Source organism: Peromyscus leucopus, chromosome 17 (genome assembly GCF_004664715.2).
Source record: "Peromyscus leucopus breed LL Stock chromosome 17, UCI_PerLeu_2.1, whole genome shotgun sequence".
NCBI lineage: Eukaryota > Metazoa > Chordata > Mammalia > Rodentia > Cricetidae > Peromyscus > Peromyscus leucopus.
Genome location: NC_051077.1, coordinates 31,649,605 through 31,675,544, shown reverse-complemented (window position 1 = coordinate 31,675,544; position 25,940 = coordinate 31,649,605).

The following is a 25,940-nucleotide window of genomic DNA, read 5'->3' as shown; positions in this document are numbered from 1 at the left end:
AGCTTTCTTGCCGGAAGGTGGAACATCCTGTCTCTCGATGGGTATCTCCAGTGATAATACCTTTGTGCTTTCTGATTCTGCACTTTCTCTTTCTTCCTGTCTGGGTATCTCTTTACAGAGAGAGTTGTGAGAAAAGTTACTTTTAAACTCTTCTTTCAAAAGGAGGCTTTATCAACATGCTTCTCCTACCGGCAGTGGCTAGGAAAGTCATTGTCGTTTAATGTCGTCTGATTCTCTCTGTGTAAGTAAAATCTGTCTGTGTAATACTCTGCAAATTGGTCGTTGGACAAGATAGTGTTAAGCTAGTTGGTATAAGATTTAACCTAGTGCGGTGAGGGGTCTGCCAGTGGGGTGTGGCAAGTTTCAGCTCGCAAATTCTTCACAGGTAAGCAGATGTCATCACCTAGAGATGCATCAAACATTATCCTATCGTCTGGTTGATATTATGGCCAGTGAAAAAGGCTACACACAGCTGAAATATATGCCTCAAACTGGACACAGAAAAACTGGGTCACAACTGCCTGTGGCATCAGTTACTCCTTAAATGCAGACAAACCATTTCATTCATAGCCAGAGATGAGACTGAGTGAAGCTGAGAGCAATACGACCAGTAGGCTGCTCAGTTCTTCGTGAGAATCAACCGAGTGGCCTCCAAAGCATCTCCAGGGGCCTGGTACCCTGTCAGCCTTCAACTCATGTTTGTTGAACAATTCTGGATTTTTTTCCCCTTAGGGTGGTTAATATTGATTGTCATCTTCATAGTATCTATATTCACCTAGGAGACAAACCTTTGGGATGTCTGTCGGGGAACTTTCTAGATTAGGTTAACTGACAGAAGAAGTCCATATTAAACGTGGGCAGCACCATTCCCTAGGCTGGAGTCCTTGGCTGAATACAAAGGGCAAGGTGAACTGAGCACCCACATCTATTGCACTCTGCTTTCTGACTACAGACACGGTAGGACCTGCCGCTGCCTTGCCCACCATAAAGGGCTGTGTGCTAATAAAGCCTTTCTCTCTTAAGTTCGTTTCCTATCAAGCTTTGGTCACAGCAATGAGAAAGGAGAGAGAGACATGCAGGGTTTGTAAAGAGGCATTGGGGGAGAGCTTGGAGCACAAGAACTACCGTAGTCCTCAATGCAGAATCTCAAACCTGTAGTCAAGGTTAAGTGAGAAGATCTGTTCTGCGATGGTCCCCACACAAGGGTTGCAGCCTCTCCTGGGGTTCTCACACTGGGGTGTGGCTCTGCTGTGATTCCCTCATCCCAAGGGTCTCTTACACATATGTGAACGCTCCCACACAAGTCTTGATTCCTCTGCTTTCAAAGTCTCCTTAGAAGGGGGATGAGACGTGGGGCTCTTCAAACATTGTTCGCAGAGGTGGAAGTAGGTGGGACACAAAATGGGATATGTGAACATTAAAACAGAACTATTTTTAAAAGCTACATTTTATTTTTAGTTGGCAGACAGTAGTATACACATTCATGGCTGAAATACGATGCATGAGTATGTTAGAGCCTGCATGTGCTGTGCCATGATTGAATCAGGGTAGTCCATCATCTCAGGCTTTTTTATTTTTTCTTTTTTGGTTTCTTTGTGACAAAACATGTCCCTCTTCTACACATTTTGGAATAAACACCACATTATTGTTGGCTAGAGGCCAGGGGTGTAGCTTGACAGAAGGAAGACCCTGGATTTGATCTCCAGCACCACCATCACAGAAGAGAGTAGGGGGTGGGATTTTGCCCCAAACAACTTAAAACTGATTCACCCACTGCAGTAGAACACGTGTCTTGTGTCTTATTTCTTCCATTCAACTTTAATGTATGCTGAAACATTTCTACTCATGTATACTGAGCCAATTACCTCCTATTGCCAAAGATCTGGTCCAAGGATCTTAAGCCCCAACTCTTAGTTTGTTCTTATAGGATACAACCATCCGTCTAAACGAAGGCCAGAAGAATCAAAGCCTCTTTCTACGTTCTGATTGAGGATCGCCCTCCAAATTTCAACTCCAAATCTGGGAGACAAGTTCCTTCTCTAGATGACTGATTTTTCCCTCCAACACATTCTCAGGTGAGCCCTGTCCAAACACTTAGATGCTTAGGAGGTCTCTGATCCCAGACAAGATATATGTATCTTATATCCTGTGAAGACAGGGCCTGGTAAGTGGTGTGTATCATTTGCACACATGAGGGTTACCCACTATGATTCCAGATATACCTACCGACACCAACAAATGTGGAGATTCCGGGGGGGTGTCCCCAAAATCTCAGAGAAACCTTGGGCCACCCAAACTGTGGTCTCCAGTTTTACAACTCTGCCTCAGGCATCCTCTGCATTGGTGACACTTGAGTTGGCAATCTGAGGACTAAAACAGAGAGCCTGTGTCTTTAAAGTTGTCCTAGGTATCTGAAAAACAAGTAGCAACTCCATGTGAATGATCCCCCCCCACACCCTGTGGGCAACCAGCCAGTCTAACTGCCAGCATCCCCACCTGTGTGTTCTTGTGTCCTGGAGTCAGATTTCCCCTCCTCTGCAGGCCAAGGGAAGCGCCCTCTCCAGAGAGCAAGGGGATCCTGTTCTTTCCTTCCCTGTTGGGAGTTGGGGTGGAAAACTCTCCAAAGCAAGGCTGTCGTCCCCTGCACCTCTCTTCCCTCCATCTATTTGTCTGTCTTTCTATGCCTTTGTGGATCTGTCAGTAGCTCACAGGTGCCAGGTGGTTTCACGTTTCGCTCTCCCCTCCACTAACTTCTCCGTTGACACCACCCCCGTACTTACCATTGTCCAAACAGGAGCTACCGAAGGGAAAGCTCAACTCTATGACTGAATGCATGTGGTTTTCTTTAAGGATGTCTGTCTTGTTTAGGTTTGTTATTATGCACGCATGCAACATTCTCATATTGATCTTCCTTCCAGTCCGCTCTCTTTGCTTTCCATCAGTCACGCCCTGTTCAAAAGCACTTCCTTTATTCATGGTCCAGATACAAGTATTTCCAAGAGGCGTGGGCAGTCTCCTTGAAATGGCTCGGGGACTTTCAATTGGCCGACTGGGAGGAAATATCTTCATTTAATTAGTAAGCTTCTTTTGTGTTTTCTGTTTTTTTAAATAAGGATGGATAGACTATCCTTGAGACTTCTTGAAAGTTCACATATGTTTTGGGATTGATCCTAGTCTCCTCCTCATCTGGGACTTTAATCTTTTACCATTTCCTGCCTCAGTTTTGTTTGGAGGGGGGATGTCAGCAGGGGCATCCAGCTGAATGAACAGACAATGTCAGGGAGAGGCACATTCCTCCTTCACCAAAACATAAGGCTAGAGGGGAAATCTGGAATGTCAAGTTTTTCCCTTCCTCCTTTACAGGCATAGAAATTTTGTGGCTCAGCAGGCAAGCTCATTGACTATTCTTCCAGAGGACCCTGGTTCAATCCTCAGCACCCACATGACAGTTCACAACTGTGTAATTTTAGTCCCAGGAGACCTTACATTCTCTTCTGGCCTCTGAGGGCTCTGCACACCTTTGGGACACAGGCAAAAAATACTCTTACAAATATATATTTTTTTTAAAGGAAAAGGTGCTCATTTCTACAAGCAACTCTACTGCTGTGAATTCTTCTTAATCATTCACATCTTGGAATCTTTGCAGCTTCCATTGAAAATAAAGCCATCATCCTTTCTGCTTATTTCTAAGAGGAAAACCATGACCTTGGTCCCTCTGTGGCAGTTTTTGCTGCTGGAGACTTCTCTCTCTCCCCTATGATGACCATTCCTCCGTGAGTTGTGACAATAATTTCTAAATTAGCTCTGTCTGAACTTGCGTTTTGTGATCTCAGGCATTTAATTGTGCCACAGATTCCTCGAATTTCCAGTCCAGGTGTCAGGTTAAAAAGACAGTTTGACACCCACATTGTGAGGGTCTCATTCGTCCTCATTCTCTATGCCAGGAGCAAAGTAATTAATCTTGCTCTCTCCCCACGGGGCCAGAGCATCACTCTGAGTGTGACACTTCACATATATGGGCAGCGATTTGTGCTCTACCATAGATGTATCCAACGTGGTACCTCCAACAAAGGCTGGGATGGCTAGACAGCCCCACGGTGGGAAGCAAGGAAGCAGTTTCGCCAAGAAGCAGCTTCGAGAAGCTAATACACAGTCAGGCCCACTGAGATGCTCAATCCAAACAAATCTGAAAAGTGAGCAGAAATCGTGATTTTAAATTGAATTACGGGAGATTGTACCACAAAGACAATCAGAAGCGTGAAGTGTTTAAAGAACAGTTTGGATGGGAGAGTCAGGTTTTGTTCTCGATGTTCATCCTTCTCCACACTCATCCCCAAGGCTCCAGGCTGGTCTAAAGCCAGTGGGAGATCTAGTGTGGAAAGAACAGTGGAAGAGCAACAGATAATGGGGACCTGTTACAGTGAACGTTTTGTGGCACTTCCAGAATAAGCCAGACTGTACATGCCTCATTCTCTTTTCCAGGGGTCTTTCACTCAAGGTAAGTGCGTGCGTGCGTTCGTGCGTGCGTGCGTGCGTGAGTGAGTGTGTGTGTGTGTGTGTGTGTGTGTGTGAGAGAGAGAGAGAGAGAGAGAGACAGAGACAGAGACAGAGACAGAGAGAGATATCACTTATCTGAGAACAAAGGTGTGTGTATGTGGAAACACAGTCCTCCATCACTTTCTACCTCATTGAGGCCTGGCCTCTTTTAGAGCCTGGAGTTGACCAATCCAGCTGGTCTAGCTAGCCTGCTTGTCCCGAGGGACACCCTGCTACTACCTCCTGGGTGACGTGATTTCAAGCAGCCACCATGGCCTCCTGGCTTTCATGTGGGTCCAGGCAGTCCAAACTCCTGTCTTCACACTTACAGGACAAGGGCTTTATCCACTGAACCACTCCCTGAGCCTTAAGTAAGATTTAAGAAAGCAACGGATGGATTGTTACTCCTGCCTCCGCCTGCAGCGGGTACCTCTCTCTTGTCTGCGTCTCTGCACGGGTCCCATCCCCCAGTCCTTCCCTTTTCATCTGAGTTTGGGACTGTGTGGTCAGGAAGTCGTGCTCATGAAAGGATTTAATGTGCTCTTGCCTGATAAGCTTTGATCACAGCCTTTCTTCAGTCAAGACTCCATGCAGGATTCCATGCTCCTTTATTAAATCACACCCCAGCCTCCACCTTCCCGATATTTCCCATGTTGATTTTAATCATACCAGAGATATTTTCTAACTCTTTTTTTTTTAATTTACTGATTACATGGTATACATGTATCCCTGGAACTGGAAAAAAAAAATCAAGTGGAAAAAAGCGTAAGGAAAAACAGAGCCCAGTGATGCTTGGTAGAACAGAAAATCTTTAAGTGGTATTGTTTATTTCATGGGATCATGCAATTATTATTTTATATTGCAAAAATTCTTACTTCACATGTCTTACTATAAAAAATGCTTTGGTGCACTTTGGGCAGAATTTGGAATAGTTCAGGTATTAACTTTCTGAAATGCTGTATTTAGTGTTGCCCATTACAATCTAAGAGAAGTCAACGGCCAATTTTATGCTATCTTCTCATCTGAATCAATCATCTCACATTGAGGAATGGAGGGAGAATTGGAAATTTCTGGCTTTCCTTCGACCTCACGCTTTGAAAAACATATTATTCGACATCCCCTTACTTGCCACCATCAGAAAGAGGCAGGCGGCCGCACTCTGAGAATGAAGGTACACCCCACATATGGAAGATGTTCCTGTGGTTTGATGGGTGTCCCTCAGAGGTCCACATGTCAAGGTTAAATTCTGAGGGTGGCACTGTTGGGAGAAGATGGAACTTACAGGGAACAGGCTCCCCGGATGGTTACAGACCTCTGGTCTTCTCTCTTCCCTGCCAGTTCCTGGCTCAGGCTGTAAGCGGTTCACTCCAACACATGTTCTAGTCCCAATATCCTGCCTTCGCCAGGTGCACAAAGTGGAAGAGCCATCATCTCTTGAACAAGACCCTATAGACCCACGAGCTAAATAAGCTTTTTCTGTGTATAACTTGACTGCCTCATGGGTTTCATGATAGCAGAATGAAGCAGACTCACCAAGTCCTTTGGGGTATCCCATTCCACTAACATCTTCTGGAGAGTCCTCTGGAACAAAATAGTAAGCAGAGCCTGTAGACCATGGAGTCCTTGTGACAGAACCCTGGTGTAGAGAGTGATGGGTGAGTCCCACCCAGGGCACCAACAATGACATCTCTAAAACAGTTACTCTCCAGCCTCCCTGCCAGGGCTCACTGAAGCCAAACTATGCTGCTCCTGGCTATCAGTCATTCTCTCCCCCCTCCCCAAATTTCTAAGATGCAGGTGGTTGAGTCAGAGAGCTTACCCCTCAGCGTGTGTCAGCAGCATCCAGGACGGGGATGCAGGAGGTATCCTTCCTTGCCCGTGTGGGGCCTCTGTTTCCCAATATGGAATCAGTTGAGTTTCACTGTCTGGTCTCTAAGGTTGGTTTGTGGAAGGAAGTTCTTTTCCTCATCTATGTCACCATGCAGATGGTACAGGGTAAGCCCTGTATCTGCTTGTACCTGTTGATCATGACAACATCACAGGAGAGGAACCAAACACAGCATGGTGACACACACCAGAGTCATCCAGGATCGAGGGACTGAGCCAGATTTGCCTCTTTGGTGCATTCCAAAGCACCGTGCCGGGCTGTCCACGGCCATTTTTATAATCACGTATGTTTCTCACACTGTTGATGTAGGAGATTACTACAGTGACCTGTGGATGGAGGCTGTCACGCAAGAAGTCAAAACACTGTTTTTAATAGGGTGACATTCTTCATACAGAGACGAGACTCCTTCCTCCACCACGGTCCGCACGGCCAGCTTTTGCTAAAAATAGTTGTAGGAGACTTGTACTTACTCCTTTATATTCTTAAAAAAAACCTCTTTTGTTCACATGCGCACACGCACACACACACACACACACACAGATCACATTTTGTCATGCCTGCTTTGTCAAATAATGTTGGAGATTAGCCGTTTAAGAGTTTTAGAAAAACTAAAAACAAATTTCTCTATCACCCAGTGAGGACAGCGTTTTTTCTATTGTAAACCGAGTTTATCAGAAAATAAATTTCTGGGTCAGAAAATGGTTTCACAAAGACTGACCAACTCACCAGAGAGTTGCCCAGAGCAATCTGTGTGTTCATGGTATTAAGTTAGTGCCCTATGAGGTAATTACGCACAGAAAACCTGCGTGAACAATTCCTGTGGTGTGTTGCTTCTCAAGAGAGGTGTGTAAGATGAGGACACAGATCTAGAATCCTTATAATTTTTTGGGGGGAGGGGACTATTGGTTTTAAAATTTATGGGAGAAGAAAAATGCTTTATTTCTCATGAACTGAAGTATTACTCTATAATTTTATTACAAAGATGAGATATCTTCATGATGGACAAATTGGAAAATGCAGAAAATCCCAAACTTAGGCAGAAATAAGGATATTTAATTTTTAATTTAAAAAGTTTAATTAAAAAAGGATATTTAATTTTTAATTAATTAAGGGTTCCTTTTTTTAAAAAAAATCACAAGACTGTATAAGACTTTTCCAGGCAGCAGACTGGCCAAATCTAAACCTTGCCTTCCGCGTCATCCCCTTCCGAGAGGGAGCTGACTTCCGCTGTTAGTGCCAGGGCCTCAGAGGCGCCAACACTAGGCAGGCAGGTCGCTCTTCTTTCCTGGTCGGGTTCTCACGGTTTCCAGTTTCACCTTTGCGCTCCAAAATCTGGATTTGCAGACTTGGCATTCTATGTAATTAATGTACTGAAAATTCTGGCATCCTATGTAATTAATACACTGAAATTTTAATGTTCATCTTCTCACTCTCCCTTGTACTAATGTATATCTTATTACCAAATGCCAAGAATGTGACCACACCTATTAACTTTTTTCCCTGACTCGGGTTCCTTCCCCTAACCCATAGGTTGTGCTGGCACTAGCTTAATTTTTCTGGAGCACTTCTTTGAATATTTTAATGTTCTCCTAGCCTTCCTTTGAAGTCTATAAGGTCATATGCTAACCCCTGAACCTAGAAATCAAAATGTTTTGCAATCTTGCCTCACCTGTTCAGTTGACCTTCCCTCAGTAATTCAACCTATGTGTATTTTCCAGTTCCTTTACTATTTGGACCTAGGCAGCCAAGTTCTCACTGAAGGAATGAGGGTAGAAATAAAGTTTATCACTTTCAGTTGGCCCTCTGAAGGCCCCTCAGGGGCTCTCTGGCTTTTCATGTTTCACCTTCAGGGTATCTTGGGTATGAAGTTCCAGAGAGAGAAGCTACAAAGTGATTAAGTCTTCACAAGCTGGTGGCCCTAAGTGACCATGTGGGGTAGAGCTGCCTATGAATAACAACACATATATGTATATGTATGTGTATTTACATATATGTATAGACATATACATACATATTTACATATATGCCCGTATAAACACACACACACATTTTGCTGTGTGTAAATATGTATATACATACATATTTACATATATGCCCGCATAAACACACACACACACACACACACACACACACACACACACACACGTTAACACTTTTAGTATCCATTTTTTCACTATGACAGACTAACCCTATCCCGGTAAACACCCATGAGAACGCACCTCAAGTTCCCCAGAATTTAACTGCCGTCCTTCCGACCAAGCAGAGAAACAAGTGAAAGATTCTCATGACCAGTTTCAGAATGAACAAAGCAAGGATTCCCAGATCCCAAGATTGCACCAGTCAAGGGCAAAGTCAAAACTGAGGGCTTGACAGAAATGATCGCAGTTAATTTCAGTGAGAAAAGGCATTTAAAAATCTTCTCATCTACTGTTCTGGCCCTTTTGTAAAACAAAAGACATACGATGCTGTGTGCCTCTGCCCAGAAAGGGGAACACATACTGTCCAAATTCAGGGTAAATTCTAAAATGGAACATATTTGATTTTATAACCATTTCTATTACCTCATGTGTCCATATTTTTCTTCCTCACTATAATATTTCTCAATAAACACACTGTCACAGGAGGGTGTAGACCCAAGGACCAGAATCTGTAAGTACAAATAACTCCTGGATTGAAAACTAGGAAGGATGGACCTTTCCACGGAGATGGAAACATGCCCTGGAAAGCGACCTTGTTGACTGCCAACCTGTGACATCTGCGCTCGCTTGTCTGGTATTTGTTCCCATCTCAACTTGTACTGAGAAGGAACGGCGGAGAGGGACCCTCAGTCAGTGACAGTGGTTGCTGACTGGGAAGCTCTGCTGGTCAGGTCTTTTGTTTGTTTGTTTGTTGACTTGGCACAACTCAGAATCATCTGGAAAGAGGAAACCTCAATACAGAAAATGTCCCCTCATGCTGGCTGCTAGGCAAAACAGTGAGGCCTTTTCTTGATTCATGATTGATGTAGGAGGGCCCAGCCCACTGTGGGTGGTGTCTCCCCTAGGCAGGTGGTCCTTCCTGGGTTGTATTAAAAACAGGCTGAGCTAGATATGAGGCACAAGGCCGTAAACAGTATCCTGTTACTGCCTCCAGGTTCCTGCCTTGAGTTCTTGCCCTAATTTTCCTTTGTGGTGGGCTGTAAGCTGTAAGAGGAAATTAACCCTTTTCTCCTCAAGTTGCTTTGGGATGTATTTATCACCACAGCAGAAAGCCAACTAGAACAAAAGCCTTGCCTTCAGACTTGTCCTTAAAATTCTGCCACATATGGCTTGCCACCTTTTGGGAACAGAGCAGGCAGTCATCCCCCAGATGTTTTTGACTACTGGAATGCGTAGGCATTAAGTAAATGGTACTTGTGGATGCCCTCATGGATTATCCTTTCCCAGAACACAGGTACAATGCAGTCTTTTCTGTCTTACACTCAAAGAGGTCGGAAGGAGATTCACTGGTTTTCTCCTACTACTGTTTCTAGGGGTAGGTCTGGGTATCGGCACCTCCCCTGAGCCTGGTACTTTACGTGGTGGAGGTGACTCCATGTGTGGTGAAGAAGACCTCATTGGTGCGCTTCAGGCTTGTTCTGCCAGTATCACAGTATGAATGCCTTCAGACATTAGGCTCTTTGTTGTGTTGTGGTGGCTAATTTTCACTTTGGAAAATATGTCAGAAGATGAGTGTGGATACTGAATTCTCCTACTATTATTGTTCCTAGACCTGACTTTTCATGCCTTTGTTTGTTTTTTTATTAAATTAGGAGCTCCAAGATCCAGTCCATAATATCTAAAATCTTTATGTCTTGGGACTGGAGAGATGACTCAGTGGTTATGAGAGCTGGATGCTCTTCCAGAGGACCTGGGTTCAGTTCCCAGCACCCACATAGTGCCTACAACTGTCTGTAACTCCAGTTCCTGCGGGGATCCAACACCCTCATTTGGCTTCAAGGGGCACCAGGCATTCAAAAAGCACATGCAGGCAAAACACTCATACACATTAAATTATTAAATTAAACTAAAACTCACTAGGGGGCCAGCGATATGACTCGGCAGTTAAGAGCACTTACAGGTCTTCCAGAAGACATGAGTTCATTTCCTAGTACTCATATGGGTGGCTCACAAATGCCCGACACTCCAGCCCCAAGGAATCCTGGACTCTCTTTTGGCCTCCATATTCATTTGTGCATATCCATGCACATCCACATAATTAAAAATAAAATAAATTACAGGCTCTTCTGATTGTCTATTCCTCTTATGAAATTTATTCTTTCATGTGATCTCATTATTAAGATGGTCTTTCTCTGTGTACAATAGTTCTTCAAGTGTCTTCTGCAGTAGTGGTTTGATAGTCCTGGACTGCCTTTGTTTGTACGTACCTTCAAAAGTCACTATTTATGAATTGAGACTGGAGAGATAGTTTAATGGTTAAGAGCATTCGTCCCTCTTGTAGAGGACCTGGATTTGATTCCCAGCACCCACAGAGTAGCTCACAACCACCCGTAACTCTAGTTCCAAAGGACCCAACACCCTCTTTTGCTCTCTAGGAGTACTGTATGCATGTGGTGCACAAACATGTGTGCTGGCAAAACTCCTATACACATAAAATAAAAATAAATAAATCTAAAAACATTATGTGTCCATTTTGGAAATAGCTTTGGTGGAGATGGTATCTTGGTTGGCTGTTATTTACTTTTAGGACTTGAAATATGTCATCTCATGCTGTCCTGATTTTTAGGGTGGCTGATAAGAGCTGTACTGTTTTTCTGACATGTTTGTCTTTGTATATGAGTTGGCATATTCCTCTTATAGCTTTCAGTCCTGTTTCTTTGTTTTATATTCTTGACATCGTGATTATAATATGTTGCACAGAGGCTCTTCTCTGAACACGTGTGTTTGGAGTTCTAAATACTCCTGTGTTTGGATTTCTATTTCTCTTTGCTCAAAATTTAGGACATCTATTGCTATATTTGATAGATTCTCTATATTTATGTTTTACCTCTATTCTTTATAGCCTGTGGATTTTTTTGTTTCCTCTCTCTCTCTCTCTCTCTCTCTCTCTCTCTCTCTCTCTCTCTCTCTCCTCTCTCTTTTTAAGATTTATTTATTATGTATACAGCATATATGCCTGCAGGCCAGAAGAGGGCACCAGATCTCATTACAGATAGCTGTGAGTCACCATGTGGTTGCTGGTCTTGAACTCAGGACCTCTGGAAGAGCAGTCAGTGCTCTTAACCTCCGAGCCACCTCTCCAGCCCTTTTGCTCTCTTGATTGTTATCTCCGCACTGTTATATATTGGGCATGTTCATTTATTTCTCGTTACTGAAGCTTGAACATGGCAGTTCCTTGACCCTGCCCTCCATTCATGCAATTTCTTCTTCAGTTTGGTACTGTTCATTGGTGATACATTCTACTACATATTGTATCTGATTGATTGAGCTTTTATTTTGAAACTTTTTCTTTGATACAATTTTAAAAATCTCAATTTCCTTGCTGAATTTTTCCATGCCACTGATTTTTTCATCTATATTGCCAATTTTCTCATCAATTTTGCCAATTTTTTTCTTCTGAAGTTTCTGACTTTCATCTCTAACTCCTGGATTAAATTAATTTGCGTGCTTGCATCTGCTTTGAAGTTATTGATCATTTTTACTAGCGAACTTTTTAAAGTCTTCACCCAGCGTTTTGCCTATGCAGTAACTTTGAATTCCGTAGTTGAGACCTTAGGATATTTTAGAGGAATTACATTCCCTGCTCTTCTTTCTTCTTGTGTTTCTGTGTTGTAATTTGCACATCAGTTGATTTGGATAAATTCCATGCTACATGGGGGGTCTCTTGACTGAGTAGCCTGCCCTTGAGGGCTCAATCAGCAATGCCAACAGTGAGAGAAGGCAAGTTGTGAGGACAGCATCAGCATCCAGCCACGAAAAGGCGTAGAAATGCACTCAGAACACATGAAGTCCCCTAATGCACCACCAAGGACCACGAAACAGAAAACGGCAAAGCTGATGCAGAGTGTGTTGTTATGATGTTCGAAATTACCCCCTTGGGAAGTGCAGAAATAGTAAATGAATGAGATAGAAGGAGGTAGAGAAAGGAGAAAATAGAAGAGAAACCAGGTCAAATAAAAGAAGAAGAAAAGAATAAAAGGATGAATAGAGGATGTTGTGAATAGGAAGAGAAAGGGGAATGGTACTAGAGAATATTTTAAAAATCCCCATAATGAGGAAATGTTTTAAAATGAAGTAAATGTAAAGAGAGGAATAAAAGACAGGAACATAAAAAAAATTTTAAAAACCAAACCAGGAAGATAAAGTAAAAATTTCACTAAAATTTTAGCCTAGAGGGAGAAATCTGGGGAGGCATAGGAGGGAAAAATTTTAAAAAGAAAACGAACAGAAAAACGTTTGCCCAATAATGAATGCATAAACAAATGATCAGTGTGCAAAAGAAAATCCAGATGTAAAAAAATTTAAAATTTCAACTCCACCAAGTGAAACGTGACTTTTGGATGAGGCTTTGGCTTCCCCTGGCCAGACCCACCCACCCAGCTGTGTCTGGCTTAACTTGCTCCTTAGGGTGCGCGGAGTTCCTCTTACTCAGCACTTCCCTGTCTTCTACCAATCTTTGCAAACAAAGGGCTTCTTCCTCCCTGGCCCTTCAAAGCAAAGTCCATCCTTTCTCATCGGGACTCTTCTCCATACTTGGGTCCCAGAGAAGCAGCATCTCATCTACCATCTCACTCAGAAGACCTGCATCCGCAATTCTGATAAAGAAAAGATCATAGTAGAAAAACACAAAACATCAGTCCTATTATTATTAGAAAAATTTAATTTAAATACTTTATTAAATTATTTTATTTTCAATATATTTACTGAGGTAAAATTTACATAGCACATGATAAACTATGCTAAATCATGCATTTGTTCATATTCAGTACATTCACAATGTTGTACAACCATCTCCCCAAATACTTTGTCACTACCAAAAAAAGAACCTGTATCCATCAAGTGGTATTTTAACATTCACTATCAACTCTGCCTCAGGTCCCATGTTTTACTTTTGAGGGTTTAACCTATTCTGGATATTTTCTAGAACTAGAGTCAAAACTTTGTGCCACTTTGTGTTTGGCTTCTATGGTTATTTTAAAATATTGTTTGATGCATTAAGTAGATACAGTTTAAAAATAGTAAGTTTAGTAAGATTATTGAGCCTTTAATTGCCTCCACAGTCAGTGTGCTTGTTTTCTTTAGCATTATTATCACAAAATACCCAACATAGAAACACTGTAGGGGGAAGATCTACTTTGCTCACATCTTTAGTGGACTCTGTCCATGGTGGTTCAACACCATACAGAATATTATGGCAATCAAAATTCGTAGTGGAGGAGGTTCTTCATCTCATGGTGGACAGGAATAGAGGGCAAGAATGAGACTGGGGACCAAATATAACTTTCAAACTCTTACCTCTATTGACCTACTTCCTTGAGCTAGGAGGCCCTGTCTCCTAAATCTGTCATTTCCAAAAATAGTCACTAACTTGGGACCAAGGATTTAATACGTGAGCCCACAGAGGCCACTTTCTATCCAAACCATAATATTCCATCCCCTGCTCACAAAGTCTCATAGCCATCTCATTACCAAAAATGCATTTAATCCATTGCCAAGTCCTCCCAATCTTAACAATTCCAACACTGTTGTAATGTCCCAGTTCAAAGATTTACTGAGACTCCAGGGTCTCTTAGCTGTGACACCCTATGAAATATGAAACAACTTACATACTTCCAACATACAGTGACATGGAATAAATACTTCTACTCTAAAAGGGAGGAACAGAAGAGTGAAGGAGGACTGAAAGCTAGCAGTGGGAACATTAAAGTCCACAGCTCTGTGTCCGCCATCTCCAGCATCTCTCCATGTGAGCTCAAGTAGGTTTGGAAACCCCACCTTGCCATTTGCAGCCATTTACTAACATGGTTAGTTCTTTGGCCTGAGAAATCTCATTGACTATGATGAACATCTTTGGAAGATGTTCAATGCTCTTGGCATCTCTGACTTCCTGGGCTCTACATTGTAGCTTAGGCTTCACGCTCACAGCTTTGTACAGGCTGTCTAAAAGGATACCTATTGCACATTGCCAGGTCTCCCAGGCTCTCTTTTGAAATTTGAGTGGAAGGTCCCATGTCCTTAAACTTTTTCATTCTGCATAGCTGATAAACCAGCATGGGGACAACAACGAGATCTTTTAGCAGTTTAAGTGCTCATGGATCCCTGTGGCTGAGGTGCCAAGGCAGGTGACTACAGAGAGTGAAATGAATACTTGGGAAACACATTCCCACGTGGCCCTTTGAGAGATGCTCTCTTCTCAAGGGAACAGTGTCAAACTGATTTCACTCTTTCTTGCCCATGAGCCTGCTGTAGGGAGGGTCCAGCCAGTTTCCAAGAATTCCGTGGCTTCAAGGAATTTTTGCTATTGTCTCAATGCGTACTATTGGTCTCTTTAAAAATGTTTCTAACCTCTTCAGAAATTGTGCCTTCCTTAGCCCCAACATAGCTTTAACTTTCTAACTAAACTAAAAGCCTTTTATTCTGTTCTGCTTTTAGATCCCGATTCTTACTATAAATCTGGCTCAAACCAGGTAGCAATCACCGTGCTAATCTCTGAATGCTGGATTTCCTTGAAATGCTGGATTTCTTCTATCAGATGAATGCACCCATTGTCTTTAAACACAGTCTCTCATAAATTCTCAGGACAAGGACAAAGTACAGACAAGTTATTTGTCAAAATGGAATAAAAATGGTTACTAGTCCAATCTCATTAGAGTCCTTGTTCTCACATGAACCCTCCTGAGTATAAGCTTTACTCTGCATTTCTATTGGTGTCTGCACTCCTACCAGAATCACCTGTTAAGCACTGCTTACAGTTTTCTAAGATTTCTCTCCCTTGTATCTTCAAACTCCTCTTCCCACAATTCAATTCCAAAAGTCCAAGCATCCCAAGGTCAAGATTGATTACAGCCAAGACCCCGCCTCTTTGTTGCCAGTTTTCTGAGCTAGCTGTTTTTCTCATTGCTCTACCAAAATACCTGACAGACACACCTTATAGGAAGGAGGAGGGGTTTGTTGTGACTCAAAGCTTCAGAAAGTCCAGTTCGCCGTTGATTGACCCTATGTATTTTGGAAGAGTATCATGTTAGGAGGTGAGGTTCTAAACTCATGATGGACAGGAAAAAAGATAAATAAGAGGACCAGGATCCATTACAATCTTTAAAGAGCATCCCTAGTTACTTAGTCACTGTTCTGTGGTTGTGAAGAGACACCGTGACCACAGCAACTCTTACACAGGAAAACATTTAATAAAGGGCTGGCTTACGGTTTCAGAGGCTTAGTCTGTTGTCATCACGGTGGGGAAACAGCAGCAGGTGTCACTCTTGATCAGTAGCTAAGAGCCATGTCCTGATCACAGGCAGAAAGAGAGAGACTGGGCCTGGCATGGACTTTTGAAATCTCAAAGCCCACCCCCAGTGACATACCTCTCTAACAAGGCCACACCTTCTAGTCATCCTAATCCTACCAAAGAGTTCTACTCCGGGTGACTAAACATGGCCTATGGGGACCATTCTTATTCATACCTCCACACATAGTATCCCACTTCCTCTCCCTGAGTTCTACTTTCCATAATTTTCAGAACATCCCAAATTAGCGCCATCAGCCAGGGACCAAGTATTCAACCCATGAGTCTGTGGGAGCACATTTCATATTTAACCATAATCGTCAGCTCTCGTGTTTCAAGGGTATAGAAGTACTTTATTCTTGATGCCCCCTCATCTACTTAATAAATTAGTATTATTGCCTTGCATGTGCCTTTTTAATTACTAGACCATTTTTTGAATATTTTAAGGAAAATGAAGGAGATAATTTAGTTCCTAGTATCCCCAGGCCTTTCACAGAATTTCCCTTATTTTTAATACCTTATAGTGGCATGGCCCTTTTGTCATAATTAATAAACTATACTGACCCATTGTTATTAAGTTTGTGTTTTATTCTGATTTTCTTAAGCTTTTACTCATTTCAAGCTGCCACATTACATTTATTCATCATGTATTCATAAGCTCCTCTTACCTGTAACAAATTTCTCAGGCTTTCATTGTTACAATGGGCTGGCCTGGGAAGTTTTGAGGAACACTGTTCAGGCACACACTGCAGCTCACTGTGGGAATTTGATGTTTCCATCATGATTAAATCAAGACTGTGAGCATTTAAAAGACAGGTCACACAGATCTGGTGGAAGCTTGAAGGAAAAATGTCTCCCACGGACACGGACACGTATATTTAAACGCTTCATCCCTGGTTGCTGGTGCTGTTTGGGGAGGTGAGCAAAATCACTCCACTTGCAATTTTTCTCCCTCTTTTGTGTTTGTGGATAAATATGTGATCTCTCAGCTTCCTATTCCCGCCACCTGCTGCCATACCTTTTTCTACCTCTAGAACCATAGGCCTCTACAAACTCTTCCTCTACAAGAGATGGTGTCCATCACAGGAATGGAAAAGTCACTGATACAGATTTAAAGTTGTGAGCTCACTGTATCATGGCAAGAGCTCATAATCAACATCCTCTATGACTGTCTGTCCTGACTCTGGTCACCTGGCTGAATGAGCGCTGTCAGATTTCTACACATTAAGTTATTGGCTTTCCTTCTTCTTGGCTTTTTCTAATTTCAGAAACAAACCCAAGGTCTATGACTGTGCTGTGCTGCCTCTGTAACTCGTTCAGTGCTTTGTGTCCGTACAGCCAGCCTTGAAGATCTGGTGGGCCTTGTTCTCAGGTCAGCAGAGTATACAGTCTCAACATGGCTCAAGGCATTCAGATGCTCTGTGTGCTCAGAAATCACCCTCCCCTCCAGTGGTATACACAGGAGCCACACTCAACCACTGGGTTTCTATTGGAATATCAAAACGTCCCCACAGATAGTCAGTTCTCCCCTCAAATTATTTAATACTCTTTCAACTTTTATGTCTCATTTTCTACTCTCTAGTAAAAGCAAAGAAGTAGACAATTGAATCCAACTCTCTTGTGTTTCAGTACTTTGTAGTCACTTGCTTAAGAACTAGTTCAGACTCTATGAAAAGAGTGATGTGAGCCTTGTTTGGAGCTTCAGTTAACATCCCTGGTCTACTTGTGTGTCCATCAACCATTGTTCATATGTAACGCTGGAACCCTCACCATCTGGAAAGTTGCAGTCCCAAGCAGACCTGGTCACCTTTTCTCCTCCTGGCACGCCTTGGTTATTTCCATTTAAACCTCCTTACAGATAACATGGACTCCTTTGGTTCTGAAATTATGATGCAACCATACAGTGTGTTACTGTCTCTCTTCTAGTCAGGCAGTTGGATGACCATATAGTGTACTACTGTCCCTGCTCTGGCCAGGCAGTTCGATGAAGTGGTTCTGGGCATCTGTTCTACCAGGAATGCCCATAACATTCCAAAGTTGAGGGATTTTTCTAGAGATTACAAGTAGGACCTTGATGACCATGGCTAATATTTGTTGATACGGTAATATTTTATATAATGCGTAGACAACTAAGAGTTAGGACCGTAGCTATTACAATAGGAAAATTGAAAACCTCCCGCCCTATGTCTTCTTTGGGAAATGCCTGGAGAGTGTTGAGACTGAGCTGTCCAAGGAAGGAGCCTCCCAGCCCCTCCCCCTGCCCCGTCCCCCGCCCCCATACACACTGGAGAAGGAGCAGGAAAGTGGTCTGTTGTGACTTCTAGTCACACCTCACTGGGTGCCATCAGTGTCCCCCTCAATTTTCTCAAAACTGTCCTATTTATTTATGTTTCTATCATGTCTGCAGATGTATATGTACATGACGTGGGCTCCTTCTCTGTGTTTCTTCAGCTGCGGTTCCATAATTTACTCCGCCAGGCTCAGCGTGTCCTTGACATACCAAGCCATTAACTTGAAATCAGAAAAGTGCTGTGAGGTCTCTAAATTCTTTCCTATGATTATCAGACCCTACACTAGCTGAGAATAAAATTGGCTGGCTGCGAGACGAAAAATAATTGGTCTGAGTAGCCATGGAAAAGTCTAAACAGGAGACTGTCTCTCTCTCCCCACTTGGGATGATTTATTTTCATGGTTTTATGAGACTTTAATGAGGAAACCTTATCTGTATGCCTGGTAATTATCAACCAAATTCCCATTTCCTGTCAGAAAAAATCCACAATAAGTAAAACAAAAATGGCGGAATGGGAAGAGTTTTTGACCTCTGACCTCTGTGGCCAAGGAATACCTTGTGGCTGCACAGCGTGTGTGTGGTTAGGACGCATGACTGTGATTTTTCTCATTTACTTCTGCTTAACCCAGGTAGCCACATTCAATTTAGGATAATAGTAGAGCAGGGCCCCGTGGCTCCTCCGGGTTCTATACTGAGAGGTAGCTCATTTGGGCAAGGCAAGTCCAGTTTCCCTCTTTATCATCTAATATTAATTTTGTTCTACCTGTTGGGAGACTGACGTACGCCTGAGTCAAATGAAGTTTGAATTTTGAGGAGTCTGTCTTTTTTTTTTCCCCCTGTCATACATTGTATTTTCTGGAACCTGTAAAGATGCTGCTGCTGTAGTTTGGGTTATGAAGCAAAAGTTGTTATGGCCACTGACTGAAGACTTCAGTGCGGCTGTGTTGTACATGGTGAGATTCAAGGAGAGAGCTTGTCACTGTCCTTGTGGACATCTCTGGGACTCTTAGATTAGAAATCGTGAGTGGGAGGGGTTCTAACGAGCCCACTGGGAGAGGGAGGCTGGTGAGTGTTTTCGTCCTTTTAGAATTTTTAGGGCACCATGGCAGCCAAGCAGCCAAGAAGTCAGAGTACATGGGAGTCTTTATTTTTAGTTCTGGCTTAGTCAACAAGGTGAGAACCTTCTCTTCTCACACTTCTCTCTAGGTGTAAAATTTACCGTGCTCTCGATAACCTACAAGCGTATCCCTGTTTGCTCTGTCATTTAAAGGGAAGCTTGCTAATCCTTTAATTGTATCTCTCTTGGTATCTAGGCCAGTCATTAAAAGAACCTAAACAGTGATTTTGATACCTTGAGTTAAAGAAACACTTTTCAAAAATGCATTTTGAAAGTACTGCGGGTAGGTAGGCTGGAGGAGGTTTGTGTCAGATGCAAGGTCTACAGGAGAAATCGGATGGCTCAAACTTTCTCCAATCCCTTCACTCTAGCTTGGTGTCCCTCTCCATCCCACCCTCCTGCACCGAGACTAGGAAGGAAGTGGATGGGGGGGGGCAGAGGCTTGGATACAGGGTAGAGTTATCACGAGATCCGAATACTACTGGGTTTTTATTATTTTTCCAGTTATTAAGCAGCCCCCCACCCTTTGACTGGCCTATATTGTAGAGGTGTTTGTATTTGGCAGGCTTTCTGTGCTGATGAATGAGTTAGGCCAGACCTGCCTCCTCTTTGTCTCTCTTGAGGACCCATTACAGTGAGGTCACCTTGCTAAGAGAGGGTGACGACAGATCTTAGCCCACTGGTGTTAACCAGAGGACACACCAAGATCAAGAGTCATCGAAACTAAGACTCAGACAGGATATTGATCTAGAACAGGACTATCCAGCAGAAATACAGCGCAAATCACATAAGTGATAAAAAAAATCTCCAGGTTGATATATTTACCCCCCCCCCAAAAAAATGGGAGGATTTAATTTATAATAGCTCAAATAAAACAATTTCAAAAATTTTCATCTCAACATATCTTCAATATAAAAACATGAAGTAAGATGCATTATATTAAAATATAATATCAAATACTATATACAGTGATATATACTACAGCAGTGTAACTGTATCTCTCATTAGTGATGTTTTAAATGTTTATTAGCCACATGTGTCTATGGAATACACTGTTAGCCTGACTATGGAAACTTTATTTCGTCCAAGTGCACAGTCCTAGATAGTCTGCATCTGGTGTTCTGGGTACATGAATGACTGTGTGTAGTAATCAGGCAAGGTCTGTTCCAGGAAACCTAGCTTTCTCTACCTTCTGTTATTACAGTTTACTCACTACCCATTCTCTGGCAAAACTCAGAACTAGGGTTCAAATTCAGGCAGCCCCATCACTTTCTTGCCTTCTGCAAGTGATCTGTTAATTGACTGCAGACCTTCAGACTGTAAAGTTTATACTGGCTCTCAGAGCTTGGGGCAAATAAAAATCAGCTTATTAAAATGCAGATTTCTGGGCAGAACTCTATAGTCCAATTGATGTTAGTTTCAGAAGGCGAGGCTGAGAGAAACAGCTTGTACCCACATCCCTTGTACCCTTGTAAATTCTCAGTTTGGGAACGCTCCCTGGACCCTCAAATAACGCGGAGCGTTTCTCCATGGAGGGACTCCTGGATTTCCACTTTCAGCCCTTGGCTCTGCTTCCGGTGATAGCCAATGCACACTCACGTGCAGACGCGGCAGACAGGACCTTCTCGGAAGGCTGGGCATCAGCCGGTGCCCTACATTTTATAATTGCTCTCAGTCACTTGCAGCCAGAGACCTACATAACACCCAGAGCAACCGAGAAACAGACCCGTGCTGTATTTTAAAGAGATGAAATGTCCTTTTGAACCCAGTTCCCTCTATTTTTGAGATTTCCGAGATGGCTCTCCATACACAATACTTCACACTTATACAACTCCTTTTCACTCAGGGGCTTTAAAGTTATTTATAAACATCTTCTCATTAATCTTAATTGCACTCCTGAAAAAGAGGAGGCCAAGTGAGAACGGCTTCGTTTTATAGGAAGGAACTTGAGGTCCCTGGCGGTTGACTTGGAAAGAGAATTTGGGTGTATGGAAGAGAGTTAAATCATTTCGTCTTTCCATAGCCCACCTGTCCTTCCGCGTCTCTGGCCGCTGCAATCTGTTGTGGTCATTGAAACCCCCTTGGAAGGACTTCTGGTGAAAACATTTTAGGGCGGATGCGGTGGGTTACCCATTTCCTATTCAGATGAAGAGGGAAGGTAGGATTACTCTGTGGTTGTGATGGGAGACTTCAGGTGGGAGGTATGTTCTTCCCTTTCATACTTGTTCAGAACACTGTGTCTTCTGGAACACATTTAGCTCTAGCTCCCAAATCCCCAGAGCCGAGTGATACACATTTGAAATGAAAGCTGAGGTCTCGCCTCTTCCGTGAGCCCTTGCTCTCCCACGGAGCTGACAGAGTATGATTCATTCCCCTGCTGCTGCAGGCTCAGGGAGGGCTTCATGTCTCACACAGTGGGTGCCGGGCTCTCATTTCTTAGCTTGGTCCCAAGGCCATTTCTGCCTATAGACTTGAAGAATCTTTCTGCCAAGAGAGACGCATGTGTACACAGCTCCCCTAGAGAAGAATTCCTTTAAAGAATATTTCAGATCGCTGCTTTAGTGACTGATGATGTTTCCAAAGATATACCTTAATATGTTCATTTTTACATGTGTGTTTTCATAATACGCTTCTGTTCTTCCTCTTTTTAGTTTAGAGGTCTTATTTTCTTCAAACAGATGCACTATAGAAAGAGTTTAAAATGTTGAAGGCTTAAAAAAGAAATTTTAAATTGGCTACACATCACAACTCTTTGGGTTTATTTATTTATTTATTTTTTAGGTTCTCCCTGCTTGCTTCCTTTGTTCCTTCATACCTTCATTCCTTCTTTCGTTCCTTCCTTTGTTCCTTCCTTCCTCCCTCCCCTCCTCTCTTTCAATATATTTGAAATGACTAATGACTTGAAATCAGCTTTTTATTCCAGAAGTCCTGATTTCCTTTAAAGAAAACCTCAGGTTGGACACCAGGAATGCTAACAGCATTCAGTTTGTTCTAGGTCTTTTTTTTTTTTTTGCGAACTGAGTTAGAAAATATATATGTTTAAAAATAAAATTAAAAAACCCTATGTTTTAAACTGATCAATTCTACTAAAAAGTTATCACACAGGGGGTCTGAGTATTTATTTATGTTGTTTATTTGTGTCTCCTTTCTTCTATAATAAGAAATCCTGGCTTTTGGACACAGAGGAAAGATATAGTTACAATATCTTATATCAATAGGCATGCTCTATTTCATATTACACAATAGTCTCAGGATAATAGGCCAAATATTTATACCACCAACATAATGACTGAAAATAGGTTTTTATATAATGTGTGTTTTTCTTTTGTTGTCTTCCTATTAGAGAACATTGGTGTTATCTCTGCATCCTCAAATCCCACCGCCCTTGTACACTGTACCATCATTTTTTACTCAGTGATTGTGTATTTATTACTGGTAATTTTTGTGCTTGAATCTTGTTCTCTACTAAATCAGGAAAGATACGTGGAATCTATGTTACCTAAATTTTAGCAGTTTGTACCATTCATATTTGAGAAAGTAAGTTTTGCTAGGTATAAAAATTTTCTTTCCTTCAGTGTTTTAAATACATTAGTCCAGATTCTCCTGCCACGAAATATTGTGTTTAAAAAACCTGCCATCATACTTAATTTCTTCTTTTTGCTAAGATACCTAAAGAATTATTTTGTTTTTTTATTTCAAAATTCAGAATGTTTTGCTTTCAGCGTTAGTTGTTCTGGCTGGTAGTCTCAGATACACAGAGTGTTCACTCAATATATATTTAGCTTTATAAAACTCTTGCTTTGCCCTCTTACATTCACAACATTTAAAGATCATGTCTACAGGTTAGATAGGGAAAATAAAGCAGACTCAGAGTGCCAATAACTTCCCTGTATTTGAGTGGGCACTCTAGCTAACAGTCTTCATGACATTGTTGTCTGTTGTGAATTTACAAATCTTCTAGTAAAAATTCATGTGATTGGGTGGTGGTGGCACCTGCTTTTAATCCCAGCATTTAGGAGGCAGAGATAGGTCGATCTCTGTGAGTTCAAGGCCAGCCTGGTCTACAAAGGGAGTTTGAGGACAGCCAGAGCTGTTACACAGAAAAATCTTGTCTCAGGAAAAAAAAATTTGGTGTGAAGAAGTCATGGAGAGTTAAAGATGTGAGTATTTCATATCTACTCTTACAAGAGCCACAGGCCAGCAGTTACTTTCTGAAAGATACCTGTTCCTGTCCCAGAGGGTACAGTCCAAAGGAAGATACCTGAGAAAGCCAAAGGATCAATGTGATCAGAATGATGTCACTAGTCAGTGTCCTTCCAAAAGAGATGCATGCTGCCTGGGTCATCCTTTTCCTATTGCTCTTCACAATGGCATCAGTAGTTGTCATTTGAAGTTGCAAAATGGGCAACATAAGAACATAAGAGTGGGACTGGAGAGATGGCTCAGAGGTTAAGAGCACTGACTGCTCTTCCAGAGGTCATGAATTCAATTCCCAGCAACCACATGGTGCTTCTTTCAGAAGCAGCTGTACCTAGTAGTCTAAGAAGCACAGAGGATGGTGTAGCTTGACCTCTGAGACAAGTCTCAATCTTTGATGGATAAACAAATAACATTCCACATTGAAGTGGTGACCACATGAGAAGCTAAAGTCTTTTTCTTCAATAGGAAAGACTCAGAATATCTCTGTATGTTTCAATCTTATATTATTGTTGACCAATTTTTGTACTACTTTTAAATATTTTTGTTCATATTCTATTTTAAGTTTATATAATTAGCAATTATATATAAAACCCCTGAATTCTTAGGCAGTATCATCAACTCTTGCCAAATATGTGCTTTCCCTGGAAGCCATATTCCATCACTGGGAAATATAAATATGATAACATATATTACTGTTATGTATATAAAATATACTATATAGATGGAATATATCTACATATATGTATATATGCCATTTGTACATACCCCAGAGAAAACTATTATTTTCGTTTTTGTGTGTTGAAATAGGGTCATGCTATATAGTCCAGGCTAGTTTCAAATTCACTATCTAGCCTATCATGATCATGAACTTTCTGTAGCACAGACTGGCATTAAATTCATCCTGGCTCAGCATACTGAGTGCTACAGGATTACCAACCTGTACCACCATTCCTGAGTCAACTATCATTGCTCACATAAAAATGTTTCTAGATAATTACTGTAAAATTTTTAGTGGGTCGAAAAATGGCAATGAGATAAAATGTGTTATGAAGATAAAAATTGCCAGTAAGTTTATTAACTAACTTTGTGCCTCTGAACTAAATCTTTGATTCCAATGGAGATTTGTAAAAACCAAGTATTCAAGCCATAGCATATTTTTCTTCAATGGCAAAATAAAATAAAATAAAATAAAAAATTAAAGAAGCATTTCAAAAGTTGCTTAACAATGAAAAGGAGAAACTAACAAGCTGTTAGTGAAAATAACTCTAGTGTCTGCTCTTTTTTTGTGTGTTTGGGGTTTTCTTAGATTCCTAATATCCATGAGTTAGACAACCTGCTTTTTTTCAGCATTAACTTTAAAAAAAAATTTTTATCTTTAATTTTGGTTCTGGTTTTCCAAATTATGTTCCATTTCACCTATTATTTTTCCTAAAGCAGTCTCCCTTGTGGTTATTGATTTTTATTTTTTTCCATCTGTTCTAGACTTTGTTTCTGAAATTATTTTTCTTTATCTCTTGTTCCTTCTCTACTCCAACCCTTTCTGTAGTTAATGTAGTTTATCTTATCTTGAAATAGTAATGAATAGTTTTCAAAGCAGGTCTTTCTGGTATGCTTTCATTTCTGTAAGACTGTTTCTCTGCTCTGGATTTTCCTCTTAAAGCATTTTGTCTGAGGGGAACTCTCAACATGTTTTGCTTACTTTGTCAGGGAGGAGGTCTAGTGAATCTAGTCAGTTTCAGGGACTTCCTGAAGCTATTTTGAATTGTTAACCTTCCTGTTTAAAGTTCCTGGAGTATTCAGACCTGTGGCTGCTTGCCTTCTAAGTGTTTCAGGTTCTCAGTACCGTGGCTCATCTTCTAAGTAAGTGTTCCAGGATCTCTCTCCTGCTGCTGCTTACTGGACATTCTCTTTCCTTCATCTTTGTTGTCACTTTCTTCCTTTGTTTTGACTCACCTCCCAGCAGATTTTCCTGAATTTTGGGCTTTGTCTTAGAACCCAGTGTGACCTGGCTAGCTGTTGAAGTTCTAAGGGGGCAGCCTTCTCTAAACACATCCTTTCCCAAGGAGCCACATTCTAGCACCATCCCAGCCTTCAGGATTTTCTGTGAGCCCCTGTACTTGTTCTCTACGGGGCCAGCAAAGGCCCCTGCACTGTCAGCTATTACCTGCAAGTGGATCCTAAAAGGGCCAGGCAAATATCATGACAGCCTGTCCTAATAACTCAATTAAGAACTAGGCCTCAGTCCCTGCTTCTTGGAATTGAGCAGGCAGTTTCTGAGGAAGCCACCAACAAAGGACACTCAATCTCCAACAACTCAACCGCAAGGATGAGGAAGCCTGGTACTGCACGTATTACCTTCAGACACAGCAGCTCAAGGTCATAACCAAATAAAGACAAAGTATGGGACTTTTCTAGACCGCCCAAAAATG